The sequence below is a fragment of the Mauremys mutica genome, chromosome 3, assembly GCF_020497125.1.
Source record: "Mauremys mutica isolate MM-2020 ecotype Southern chromosome 3, ASM2049712v1, whole genome shotgun sequence".
Taxonomy (NCBI): Eukaryota; Metazoa; Chordata; order Testudines; family Geoemydidae; genus Mauremys; species Mauremys mutica.
Window position 1 is genome coordinate 43,904,620 of NC_059074.1, and position 13,624 is coordinate 43,918,243.

The 13,624-nt window shown below is 42.2% G+C and overlaps 1 protein-coding gene and 1 long non-coding RNA gene across 4 annotated transcripts in view; one reads left to right on the plus strand and one right to left on the minus strand.

Moving 5' to 3' along the window:
• The window catches only part of CSMD1 (CUB and Sushi multiple domains 1), a 1,651,174-nt gene that overhangs the window by 702,817 nt on the left and 934,733 nt on the right, over positions 1-13,624 (minus strand). The gene's annotated exons all lie outside the window — the stretch shown is intronic.
• Positions 293-13,624, plus strand: part of LOC123366544 — a 38,882-nt gene continuing 25,550 nt past the window's right edge. For 2 of the 3 annotated variants that reach the window (XR_006578126.1, XR_006578127.1), the window contains exons 1-2: positions 303-586; positions 6,342-6,424. This is a non-coding gene — a long non-coding RNA (uncharacterized LOC123366544). Of the gene's footprint in view, positions 587-6,341; positions 6,425-13,624 lie in introns of all 3 variants that reach the window. The other variant, XR_006578128.1, reaches the window with a different exon arrangement.

Genomic DNA, 13,624 nt, shown 5'->3' on the forward strand with positions numbered 1-13,624 from the left:
CAAGTTCTAGGAGGATTTTTAAACTTTGTTTTTAGATATTAGTGGTGGGACTCCTCATTTAATGTAGATGCACTTAAACCTGTTTAACCTTCACTTAAATCAGTTTAATGTAGTAATTTGCTAGTACATGCTTAACAGGGATTAAATGGGTTTAAGTCAGGGGTTCCCAAACTTGGTTCACGGCTTATTCAGGGTAAGCCCCTAGCAGGCAGCGAGACGCTTTGTTTACCTGAGCGTCCGCTGTTGTCGGGGGAACCTTTAAATGTTGCCACCACCACCACTCTGAGCAGACACCAGTCATCTCTGGCAGAATCCCCTAGTACTACCATCCTGCCACAGGGCAGAAGCCCTGAGCTGCCCCTCTAGTCAGGTAGGCGATGTATGAGGGGCTCCAGGAGCCGCACTTTAACTGTAAAAGAGCCACATGCAGCTCAAGAGCCACAGTTTGATCACTCCTGTGATACAGAGTTTTCTTCCTAGTGCATGTGCAACGTGCCTCAGGTGGCACATGACCAGGATTTTATCACCGAATTTGGTCTGCTGGTTGGATCATTAGCTTCTCTGGCCCGGGCACAGTACTGACAGGGTAAGACACTGGTTTAGTGGAAGCCACAAGACAAGCTATGAGGCAAAATTGGCTGACTACTGATGATCCCAATTTGGTCTGTAGCTTTTAGTGAAAACTGGAGTCTGGGAAATCATAGCAGATATTCCTAACCCTAATACTGTTGTTAAAATGAAATAATTCACACTGAAAGATTGACTGCATGGATGCCTAGGATGTCAAACTACTAACAAAAGAACAATAATCTTAAAACAAAATATTGGAACCAGTTCTATAAAAATACTGCTAAATTTGTGCTGGAATTTCTTTTTTTCTTAAAGATAATCTTTTCATAGGAGTCATACTACTACTTTAAAATTGCTTTGGGCTAATCATGTAGCCTCAATATATATTAGTTTGATGTTAAGGACAAATGTTGTATTATATTTCTTAAAGGTTGTTTTGTTGCTTTTATAAAAAGGTAGAGTAGAGTAGTTAAAGAAAAGTTTAACATAAAATTCATGAGATGGGAAATGTAATTCAAATATCTTCAGGTTTGTTTTTAGGTCTTGTTTTTATTTAAAAAAAGGAATGTGCTACTGCAACTACAATTACCTTTTTCCATCTTAGTTTTCTTATACTTCATTTTAACATTTTCAAATTCTGTGCTAGCCCACATGAAAAAGTAAGATATCTTATTTAGGGCTAGTCTACACAGGGAAACTGACTGACACAGCTATTACAGAATAAGTCCCTGTGCGAATACTTATTCTAGAATAAGAGTGCCCTTTTTCCATTTTAGCTTAATCAATTTTAGTAACTTAAAAATGCATTCAGCATGGATAAGTGTCCGCACAGTTTGTTATTCTGAAATAACCATAGCCAGGGCTGGCTCCAGGCACCAGCAAAGAAAGCAGGTGCTTGGAATGGTCAATGGAAAGGGATGGCACCTACAGGTCTTCAACAGCAATTTGGCGGCGGGTCCCTCAGTGCCTCTCGGAGCGAAGGACCCGTCGCCGAAGAATGAAGTGCCATGGTAGAGCTGCTGCTGATTGCAGGTTTATCTTCCGCCCCTGCTTTGCTCTTGGGGCAGTAAAAAAGCTGGAGCCCGTCCTGGACTATAGGGTTTTTAATTCACACCTTATCCTATATTATGGAAAATACTTCCCCATGCAGACAACTCTTCACTATGCTTAGGGCTAGATCATGTTTATTAAAGACAAGTTGCATTTGCAGTAGGAGTGGAGATGACAAATGTAGCACCCTAGCAGTATTGGCTAGAGGGGAATATGTTAATGTAAAACAGACACGTACAATGCCTCGGAGGATGGTGATTATGTGTAATTAGAAACAGCATTTGAAACACAAGAGAGAAGTGGTGTGCAGGACCCCCTATACCCCAGCATTTGTTTCTACTGCACTTTATACTATGATAGGTGAAGGGATCGAGTCCCACAGAAGGTGAGTGTGGTAGAGAGTGCTGTGATGTGTCTGTGAAAGGGACTGTGAATGGGTGCTCCCTGAAGGAGAAGAAACAAGTGAAATGGCCCAGCTAGGCCACAACAAACAGATATACTGATGCCTCTGAGTTCAGGTTATTGCCCCAATTTTTTGTCAACACAAAGCAGCTTGCATGTCACAACCATAGGGTTATGGACCATGATCAGTAAACCACACACTAGCACTGGTGGTGCCCCATGCGGATGCAAATTTGGCAGCATACGCTGAACCTGAGCTCCATAACTGCATGTGTCAAAATTCTAAATTAGCAGTGACTTAGTCTGACCTAAGAGGTGGCAGCCTTTTTGAATGCCAGCTCAGCTGACTGCATTTCACAGAGTCGCAAACATTAATGGATTTTAGATAATTTTCTTTAAATTAGTCTTTTTCCTCATATTAGACTAGAGTCCTTAATGAACTTCATATTACATCTTCAAAAAATGGGCTCCCCACCACTCCTGTTAATTAGACTGTTCCTCCAAGAGGATTTTTTTCATGCCAATAAAGAGCTATTTGGGGAAAAAGGGTGAAAAAGCAGAAAATATTTAGGAGAGAGATATCTAGTACATCTTCACTAGAGAGAGGCTTATAGGTTTAAAGCAAAACCATAAAGCATATACTCTGCTATTGGTACTTATAATGAAGTCTACTGGAGTTTTGTATGAAAAGCAGTGCTGAGATTTTGCCCCTATTAACATAAATTATGTAGTACCAATTTTCATAATTGACAGATAAACATGGTAAATATGTTGTGAGAACATATGAAGCGTGAAGTATAATAAAAATGCAGTATAGGGAACTACAATGTTTTTATTTTGCCATTTAAATAAAAAAAGACAATGCCAAAATAAAACCAATATTGTGACATGTTTAAAAGCAAATAAACTAAAAGGCTGTACCCTCTGTTAACTTGCCACATAAACATTGCCACATGTTATGATCAGTACATGAAGCAATGTGTATGTTTTATCCTGCAATATTTAGGAAAAATAGAGAAAGTCAATAAAGGAGCAGCAATTAGTTAAGAAAAGAGCAGAAGGATAGTCCTGCAGTGAGTACTACCCTGGGACTTAGGAAACCTGGATTCAGTTACCTGCTCTTCAGACTTCTTACGTAGCCTTCCACAAATCACTTCGGCCCAGATTTTTAAAAGGTATTTAGGCATTGCTCCACTAAGAGTTGCAACACCTAACTTACTTAGGCTCCTAAGTCTCCTTTCCAAAAGCCACTTAGGCTGTTAGGAGCATAAATCCTATTCAGTTTCAAAGAGACTTGGGATCCTCAGTGCCTAACTCACTTGAAAATGAGACTTAGGTGTTGCAACACTGAGCAGAACAACACCTTAGCATCTTTAAAAATCTGGGACTTATTCTTTGCATATGTCTACACTGTGTTTTGGAGTCTGCAAGAATGAACATCCCAGCCCGGATTGAGAGAGTTGGACTAGTGGGGCTCACACTAACATTCTAAAGAAGTGGCTCTGTACATGGCACTTTAAAGTTGTGGCTCAGGCTGGAGTTTGGACTCTGAAGTCTGGGAAGGGGTGATAGGATTCAGAGCCCAAATTCTGATCTCAGGTGCGATTTCAAAGCACTGTCTGCATAGCTACAGCACTCCACAAGCCCTTGTTAGTCTGAATCTATAAGCAGGCCTACTGACAGCAATTCTGGGCCCCAGGGCAGAACAGTTCATGGGCCCCCACGCATGTACAAGCCATGCCCACGTGGAAGCAGTCCACCTGACATTTGGGCGGTGCCACACCTGCACTGCCTGGTGCCCAGTGAGCTGCTAGCATGGCCAGGGTTTCCACATGCCCACCTGGTAGGGTTGCCACACTTCTAGTCGCACAAACCCAAAGACCCTTGCTCCACCTCTGTCCCGGCTCTTCTCTAAGACCATGCCCCAGTCCCACCCCTTCTCCAAGGCCCCTCTCACTCCACTCCCCTTCCCTATGTCACTCACTGTCCCCCACCCTCTCTCATTTTCACCAGGCTGGGACAGGGGGATGGGATGTGGGGTTGGATTCTGGGCAGGAGTTTGGGTGCAGGAAGAAGTGAGGGGTCGGGCTCTGAGAGGGACTTTGGATGTGGCCTCTAGGCTGGGGCAGGGGGTTGGGGTGCAGGAGGAGGGTCATAAGGTCAGCGCTTATCTTGAGCGGCTCCTGAAAGCAACCAGCACACCCCTCTGGCAGTGGCTCCTGGAGGGGGGGGAGGGCTCACAGTGTCTCCGCATGCTGCTGCCTGCAAGCACCGCCCCCGCAGCTCTCAGTGGCCACAGTTACTGGCCAATGGGAGCTGTGGAGTCAGCACTCAGGGCTGGGGCTCATGGAGACTTCCGCCCCAGGGGCTGCAGGGACATGCTGGCTGCTCCTGGGAGCAGAGCGGAGCAAGGGGGGGGCAGGAAGCCTACCTTAGCCCTGCTGCACTGCCGGGGGCCCCCAGGCCCCTGGACAATTGCCCCTTTGCCCCCAATCCCCACCCCCTCAGTTGGTGGGCCTATCAGTCTTGGCTGGGAAGCTCACTCCAGATGCTGTGTAAGCATACCTTTTATGCCTCCGATCCCCATCTGTAAAATGGTAATAGTAGTACTATCCTACCATACAGAGGTGTTGTAAAGATAAACAAAGCTTATGAAGTGCTCAGATACTAGGGTAAATGGGGGCCACCTAAGTAACTTAGCCATATAGGACTTCAGCCACTACTCTATTCTGTATAGGTTCTTACACTGTGCTCATCACCATAGTACCCAAGCACCTAATGGGTCTATTCTCCCCTTGATAAAAGTATTTAGCTGACCTCTTTGTACTTCCTTTCTTTTGTCAATGTAATAATCACTGGTGAGAGAAATGCACTTAGCTTCAAGGTCAAATTGGTACAATAAATAGCCCTGTTTGCCTCCTACTGTTTATAAGGAACAACTTTTATTATAGTGGTGCGTCCTTAGAGCTAGTACAGGTAAGAACCTGTCAGAACAGAGTATTCCTTCACTATGCAATCCTTATTTTCATGGAATAATTCATATGTAAAATTGTTCTCTGATATGAAATTAGAAATCCAAAATTTAATCCCGAGAGTGAAGGGTTTGTTTGTTTTAAATCAAGAAAATTTAAGTTACATGAATGCAAAATTGCAGACGTATCTGCACATTCACACAAGTCTCATTTATATATTCCTCCTGGTACAAGCTACTTTGTACCAGGTCCATTCAACATAACCAATTGAAAAAGTGTGCAATCCAAAAATCAGAGACGGGGAGCAAATGCTATGTTGTATTCCTCTCACTTGTCCCTGAGCCTGCTGAAATCCATCTGCACAAACACCTTATAGCTGGGGTTTGAAGAGAAAGCAGGAGGCATGGACAACTAATCTCCCCTTCCTCTTCCCACCACACACTTGTGTGTGAGTGAGAGAGGGAGGATGAAATGTGGAAGTTAAGGAGCAATCCAAAGCAGCATGCTCCCAGAGGATGCAAGCATAGCTTTTGCTTTTATAGAAAGCACAAGTTAAAGTTAGCATGGTCAACAATATTAACATACACAGGTATCCCTGTGCAGTAGGTTTTTTGGTTGTGTGACAATGGCACAGTGGTTTCAGATGCCTACAGAGTTGTCACTGACATTAGCTGGCTATATACATGGCTACATGGCTTGCAGCACACTGGGAGTTCACCAGTATGCAGTCACTATTCATGGATGAATCTGTCAAGCTGTACTCTGGCCACACTGTCTCCCACAGGAATTTTGAGACAGACCTCTTCCTCCCTCTGTGTGAGTGATAATTCCTAATCTCTGCACCTGTTTGGGGTCAGTATATTGGTATAGTCCTTAGATTCTTGCAGTAGATTGGAGGAAAATTTGAAAAAGCTTTTACACACAAAGTGTCAATGCCAAGAATGAATTTGTCCTATTATCTTAGGAGAAATGGGATTCATTTGTAAACCAGAATATTCTCCCATCACAGGTCATTGTACACCTCTACCTCGATATAACGCTGTCCTCGGGAGCCAAAAAAAAAAATCTTACTGTGTTATAGGTGAAATTGTGTTATATCAGACTTGATTTGATCCACGGGAGTGTGCAGCCCCGCCCCCACTGAGCGCTGCTTTACCACGTTATATCTGAACTCATGTTATATCGGGTTACAGGTGTATGTTTTAATATGACTAAGGAAAACAATACTACACGCTTTGTAATATGGTCCATCAATAAAAACAATAGAATAAAAGAAGGCTCTACAGGCAAACTTACTGTCTAGAAGAAATATATAAGAATTTTTCATCTAAGCTTTTTTTGAAACAGATCCAGAATATCATGAATGATCATTGGCCCTTCAGTAATAAAGAGGAACTGGACTTCAGGAAGAGCAACAGAAGAGTTAAGAGGTAACAGTGAACTTTGGGGATTTTTTTTGTTTTGTGGTGGGTTTTTTTGTTTTGCATTTCTTCTTCCTGCTCTTTTTTTTTTAAATGTTTCATGCATTTCTTTAAAAAAAAAAAGCCTACCTCCCATCCCACAAGATTTTGTAGGAGAAAAGAATTAGTGTGTTCCAGATCACATCTGGAAGTGTTTTAATGTGCCCAATATATTTTGGGTATTCAACTAGCATTATAGTAGGATATCCTATTCTACATCCAACCTCAATGCTCAGATGCTGCTACTACATACCTGTCAGATGTCACGTAGGATACATGTATTTGGAAGTCATGGCTGCCAAATCTCTGGCTGGCTCTCATGCATGGTGGAAGGGAGAGAACAGAAAAACAGACACTCACCCCTATGAAATATTCCTTGGCCTATGGGAAAACATGCTATCCTAGAAGAGAGGAGACCATGGGCGGTTCTTACTAATTTTAATAAGTGCTGTTAGCAATTCACAACCCTTATTACTGACCAAGGCATCATTCTTCTACCGTAATAGGCCAGTGAATGACATTCACCCATATTACAGTATAATATCACAGAGGCTGTCCAGGGTCACCTCAACAGTGCTGCTAATCAAACCCAGATATCTAATGCAGAACACCCAACTTTAATCTACTTTGGCACACTACCTCTCATAATCAATGTACCAACACTGTTTGGCTATCATGTTTGTAACAAAAGTGTACTAACCACGAGATCACAGTCTGTTCTTAGAGCTATGAATTCAGGTTACCCAACAGTCCACTGCTGGGGAAATAATTGTGCAATGCACTGGCAAAGATTGGGTTGAGTCTAGGGCAGATCCAAACATATAAAACAAAACAAAAAAATAACAGCCTACTTCTACCACCAGATACTCAAGCTCAAGCGGAAGAGGGCTGTGCAATCTGAAGCAAAGCATTGTATAAACTTTTAGGTTTAACAAAAAGAGTGTGCATCATTAGAGAGCAATACTCAAAATCTATGGTTCAAGTAAGTATAAAGTCTCAATTCTGACTGGCAGTCTCAAACTAGTGGTGTCACTTGGGATCTAAGACCAAGTGAGAGTCAGATAAATATGGATAATAAGGTGAGAAGAGGTGGTTTTAGTTATAAATGACATATACTCCAATACTTTCCCCAGAATACTCTTGCTATGGCTGCTAGGAGACCTGGATCTCTCAGGCTAGGTGTGTTGGAGTCTCAGCACCAGGATTATAGAACAAGCCAGATACAAAAAGGTACTGAGTAGAACAGATTAGAAGTGGGCCATGACATAAGGAGGAAGGCTCACCTTCTTCACAGCCAAGGATGATGGTTCATATTTCCCCCTACCATGCATCAAATGCACAAGTGTATTGAACATACTGGAATACACATAGGGACAATCAAAGAAGAATGCTATCATTCTCTTTATGCTAACAGGGCAATAGGAGTTAATTTACCCTATTCATTTTAATTGCTACAGGAATGGCTGCCAGAGGGATCTCTACAGGTGCACTGGTACCTTTCAAACTAGGAATAGGTGAAGTTATTTGCATAAAAGGTACATTAATCTTTTAACATTAGCCAAACTTTATTTGGAACAAAGGTTTCAAGAAGCTAAATCAACTTTTGTGGGGGGCGAGTTATCATCTTTCAGTTTTCACTTTACAAACTCAAAAGACTCACTTAAAGCATCTAGATTGTTGGATGCATATCTCAATCCAAACTCCAAAACATTTGAGCTATACTTCTCACTAACCTAATGCTATCAATAATCCCACCTCCTGTTGCCACCCACATGGTTATCATCCTAGGAGTTCTCCATATGGAACATGAATTGTGACTCTCTTAACATAATATATTGACTGGAATATATGGACCACTATGGGCCAAATGGACAGCTATAGGCAACTTAAGTATACTGTTTACCCAGAAAGAAAATCTGAATTATATGTTCATGATAAGTCAGCCAGAACAACATACTCCAAAACTACCATATGCCAGAAGACGACCAAACATCATGCACCACTTATTTTGGATGCTAGAAAGAAGGCTAGATTCCACAAAGTCATCTGCATGTAGGGCTTGATTCAAAACTCACTGAAGTAAATGGATAATTTCCCATACACTTGAATGGTCTTTGGATCATAATCTTAGGGTTTGTCTACACTACAGAGCCTTTGCTGGTATAACTATAAGTTATACCCTGGGCTTCAGAAAAGCAGACTTTGACTCCCTCAGGGAACTGATGGGCAGGATCCCCTGGGAAAATAACATGAGGGGCAAAGGAGTCCAGGAGAGCAGGCTGTATTTTAAAGAATCCTTATTGAGGTTGCAGGAAAAAACTACCCTGATGTGTAGAAAAAATAGTAAATATGGCAGGAGACCAGCTTGGCTTAACAGTGAAATCCTTGCTGATCTTAAACACAAAAAAGAAGCTTACAAGAAGTGGAAGAGTGGACAAGTGACCAGAAAGGAGTATAAAAATATTGCTCAAGCATGCAGGAGTGAAATCAGGAAGGCCAAATCACACTTGGAGTTGCAGCTAGCAAGTGATGTTAAGAGTAACAACAAGGGACTTCAGGTATGTTAGCAACAAGAAGAAGGTCAAGGAAAGTGTGGGCCCCTTACTGAAAGAGGGAGGCAACCTGGTGACAGAGGATGTGGAAAAAGCTAATTTACTCGATGCTTTTTTTGCCTCCATCTTCACGAACAAGATCAACTCCCAGACTGCAGCACTGGGCAGCACAGTATGGAGAAGAGGTGACCAGCCCTCTGTGGAGAAAGAAGTGGTTTGAGACTATTTAGAAAAACTGGATGAGCACAAGTCCATGGGGCCGGATGCGCTGCATCCGAGGGTGCTAAAGAAGTTGGCGGATGTGATTGCAGAGCCATTGGCCATTATCTTTGAAAACTCATGGCTATCAGGGGAGGTCCCGGATGATCGGAAAAAGGCTAATATAGTGCCCATCTTTAAAAAAGGGAAGGAGGAGGATCCAGGGAACTACAGGCCAGTCAGCCTCACCTCAGTCCCTGAAAAAATCATGGAGCAGGTCCTCAAGAAATCAATTCTGAAGCACTTAAAGGAGGGGAAAGTGATCAGGAACAGTCAGCATGGATTCACCAAGGGCAAGTCATGCCTGACTAACCTAATTGCCTTCTATGAGGAGATAACTGGCTCTGTGGATAGGGAAAAGCAGTGGATGTGTTATTCCTTGACTTCAGCAAAGTTTTTGATACGGTCTCCCACAGTGTTCTTGCTGGCAAGTTAAAGAAGTATGGGCTGGATGAATGGACTATAAGGTGGATAGAAAACTGGCTAGATCGTCGGGCTCAATGCGTAGTGATCAATGGCTCCATGTCTAGTGGGCAGCCGGTTTCAAGCGGAGTGCCCCAAGGGTCAGTCCTGGGGCCGGTTTTGTTCAATATCTTCATTAATGATCTAGAGGATGGCATGGACTGCACCCTCAGCAAGTTTGTAGATGAGACTAAACTGGGAGGAGTGATAGATATGCTGGAGGGTAGGGATAAGATACAGAGGGACCTAGACAAATTAGAGGATTGGGCCAAAAGAAACCTGCTGAGGTTCAACAAGGACAAGTGCAGAGTCCTGCACTTAGGACGGAAGAATCCCATTCACTGTTACAGACTAAGGACCAAATGGCTAGGCAGCAGTTCTGCAGAAAAGGACCTAGGGGTTACAGTGGATGAGAAGCTGGATATGAGTCAACAGTGTGCCCTTGTTGCCAAGAAGGCAAAGGCATTTTGGGCTGTGTAAGTAGGGGCACTGCCTGCAGATCGAGAGACATGATCATTCCCCCTATTCGGCATTGGTGAGGCCTCATCTGGAGTACTGTGTCCAGTTTTGGGCCCCACACTACAAGAAGGATGTGTAAAAATTTAGAAGAGTCCAGCAGAGGGCAACAAAAATTATCAGGGGGCTGGAGCACATGACTTATGAGGCTGAGGGAACTGGGATTGTTTAGTCCGCAGAAGAGAAGAATGGGGGGGTGGGATTTGATAGCTGCTTTCAACTACCTGAACGGGGGTTCCAAAGAGGATGGCTCTAGACTGTTCTCAGTGGTAGCAGATGACAGAACAAGGAGTAATGGTCTCAAGTTGCAGTGAGGGAGATTTATGTTGGATATTAGGAAAAAACTTTTTCAATAGGAGGATGGTGAAGCACTTGAATGGGTTACCTAGGGAGGTGGTGGAAACTCCTTCCTTAGAGGTTTTTAAGGTCAGGCTTGACAAAGCCCTGGCTGAGATGATTTAGTTGGAGATTGGTCCTGCTTTGAGTAGGGGATTGGACTAGATGACCTACTGAGGTCCCTTCCAACTCTGATATTCTATGATAACCAGTGGAGATACCATGTGTGTCCATAGAAACAGTTATTTTGCAGGCACACAGGGGATGATTCCCTCCCCAACTGTAAACAGCCAACATAGTTATGGCAGCAAAACTTTGCCATGTAGCCCAAGCTTTAATGTTCTCTCCTAGTTTTCACTGCCAATTTATATTAATGATGAAAGTTTGTGTGTTATCACCCCAATGATAATACACCCTAAAAAAGTACAAATACTACATTATGGTTTATTAGATTAAGCATGATACAAGAAGCAAAAACTACAAGCTATCAGTACAAGAACGCAATGATACAGAATGACTAGGGCCAGGTCTACTCTATGAGCAGTTTACCACTAGCTTTATACTGGTAGAATACACTGGCAAAGCATTCCTAGTGTTGATGCAGCTACATGTGCAAAGCTGTGATTTGTACTGGTATTAAAGAGAGACCAAGACCATACCAACCCTATGAGTAAAAGCTATATCAGTAGAAACGCAGTTTTGCTGGTACAATTACGTGTACACTAGGGACTTCTGTTGGCACAGCTACATCAGTCAAAGATCACACCTGTGATTCACCTCACTATGGTGGCAGAAGTTTGCAGTGTAGACATAGCCTGGAACTCTGAAAAAGATAGCACTTTCCCCTCAGGGCTTACATTGTCTCTGTGTGCTCAGAATATTTCCATCAAATATGAAAAGATTCCTTCACTATATTGTATCTTACTGTTGAATTTGCCTGACTTGTAAGAATCTCTCTCAAGCCTGAATTTTGTCTAATACTTGAAAGGAGATACATTGCCAAAGGGATAAACAATCCACATAAACCCCCATCCCTGGTTAGATATTCCACAGCCTTAAAATTGATCAAATGTAACATCCTTTGTTAGAGCATATAATTTTAATTCAGCCAAAGATTTAGAAAGATGTGCCAAAATAAACTATGGAGGGGGGGAAAAAGTCTTTTCAAGAGTTAGGGGAAAAGACACTTTGCAGCAATATGGGTTTTAGGTAATGCAGGATCAAGAATTACTTGTTGCTTTTATCTTCTACCATCTTACAGCTATTTCCAATATCCCCTCAGCTATTTATCAAATATAGGTTGTAAAAATGTCAGAAGATTCCCTTGGAGATGTCCTGCAAGGGACATCTGGAGTTCAACTATGCTCCCTTATTTATGGGATATCAATGCTAAATCTCAGAAAAATGTTGATTTAAACCCAGACCTCTTAAGCAGCATATTTCTTTGTATCACATATACTGCAGAGTTTTTGCCTTGTTTCTCATACCTGATAATACACTGTTTTAAATTCCTGTTCAACTATAAAAAGCCTTAATGCGCTGCTCCATGTTCAGGTATACTAGTGCCAATTATGAATGCTCTCCCAAGACAACTGTTTATGAAACCACAGATGTAAGGTATGACAAATGAAACACTGGAGGGATACAAACAGTAAGAAAGCTGGTGAAAGATAAATCCACAAAGTTAGACAAATAGACTGGGCTGGATTCTGATCTCACACTGGTAACTCTGTTCAGATGCCAGGCAGTGCTGAGGAAATGCTAGGTGACATGAATTTTGTCATTATCACAAAACCTGGCTAATTTGTATTGAGCTCATTGTTATCAGAATTTGTGAAACTGGATAAGGTAGCTCTTCTGATAGTTCACTGTCAAGATGTTCCAGGAACTGGAAGGTTCAGTGAGTGAGATGAGATGCCACATCATAAGATTACACCTTTGCCAGTAGACTGTTCAGGCAGTCATACATCTGCAGGCTTTCTTGTCACAGCCTGGCTACTGAGATGATCATCAGCTCTGTAAACACCTAAGGAGCAGATGACAGGTTGAAGGACACTGTCTGAAACTGATAATGAACAGTGCTGATTGCAAAGCATAAGAATAATTAATAGCAGGGGCATATTAAAATAAGAAAAAAACCTCATGAGATCTGATCATAAGCTATCTTGAAACACTATTTCTTGAATCAAAAGAGCTAAAAATGAGTTTCTACATGGAAAAGTTGAAGATGAACAAATACAGAATAAGACTATGATCTCCAGATATTTTTATCACCATGCAAGCACAATTATTGCAACAAATTATCTACGCAGGCTAGAAACCATTACCTTTTCACAGTCCTGAGAGAGGGAAAGGGTGGGGGGGGGGCAGGGAGAGTCAGAAGTTCTGACTACTGAATGTCTCTTGGAAGACTGAGAATCTTGAGAGACCGATATGTTGGATGTGATTGGTACCAGCCCAGGAAACAGTAGAAGCTGAGACAAAGACAGGTTGTCACCGAATGGCAATTAGGGGCCCTGGGATGTTACATGCGAATCCTGCTTAACTGCTGAACTATTGTAGTGTCTGAAGACCTATCATTTAGACTGGGGAAATCTATGACTAAAGTGTTTGCACACAAAAAGCCTTCTCCTGACAGAGAGACTATGCTGGCATAGGAAAGAGAAGAGTGAAAACAGTCCTGTGGAGAAGAACCCTGGGAGAGAAACTGATGAGGAAACATTCTGCCTTCAGTACACAGTCAGAAATCTGAGGGGAAATGTCAATGTAGTTCAGCAGACATACTGCAGTGATACTCAGCTGAGCTATGAGTGGCTCTTTAATGTGTCTCCTGTGGCTCTTTGCAGCACATATTAAAAACACTGATTTACTTATTAACCAATCTAAGTTATGAAAGAATCAGAATGCTTTTACGATGTTAACCAACTGTAGTTGATAAAATAATACTTGGTCAATCATCTTGCTGTGAGATTATATATATTTTATAATACATAGTTTTAGTAATATTTAGTGTATGTATATAACCTAAATATTTCCTGTTATACTG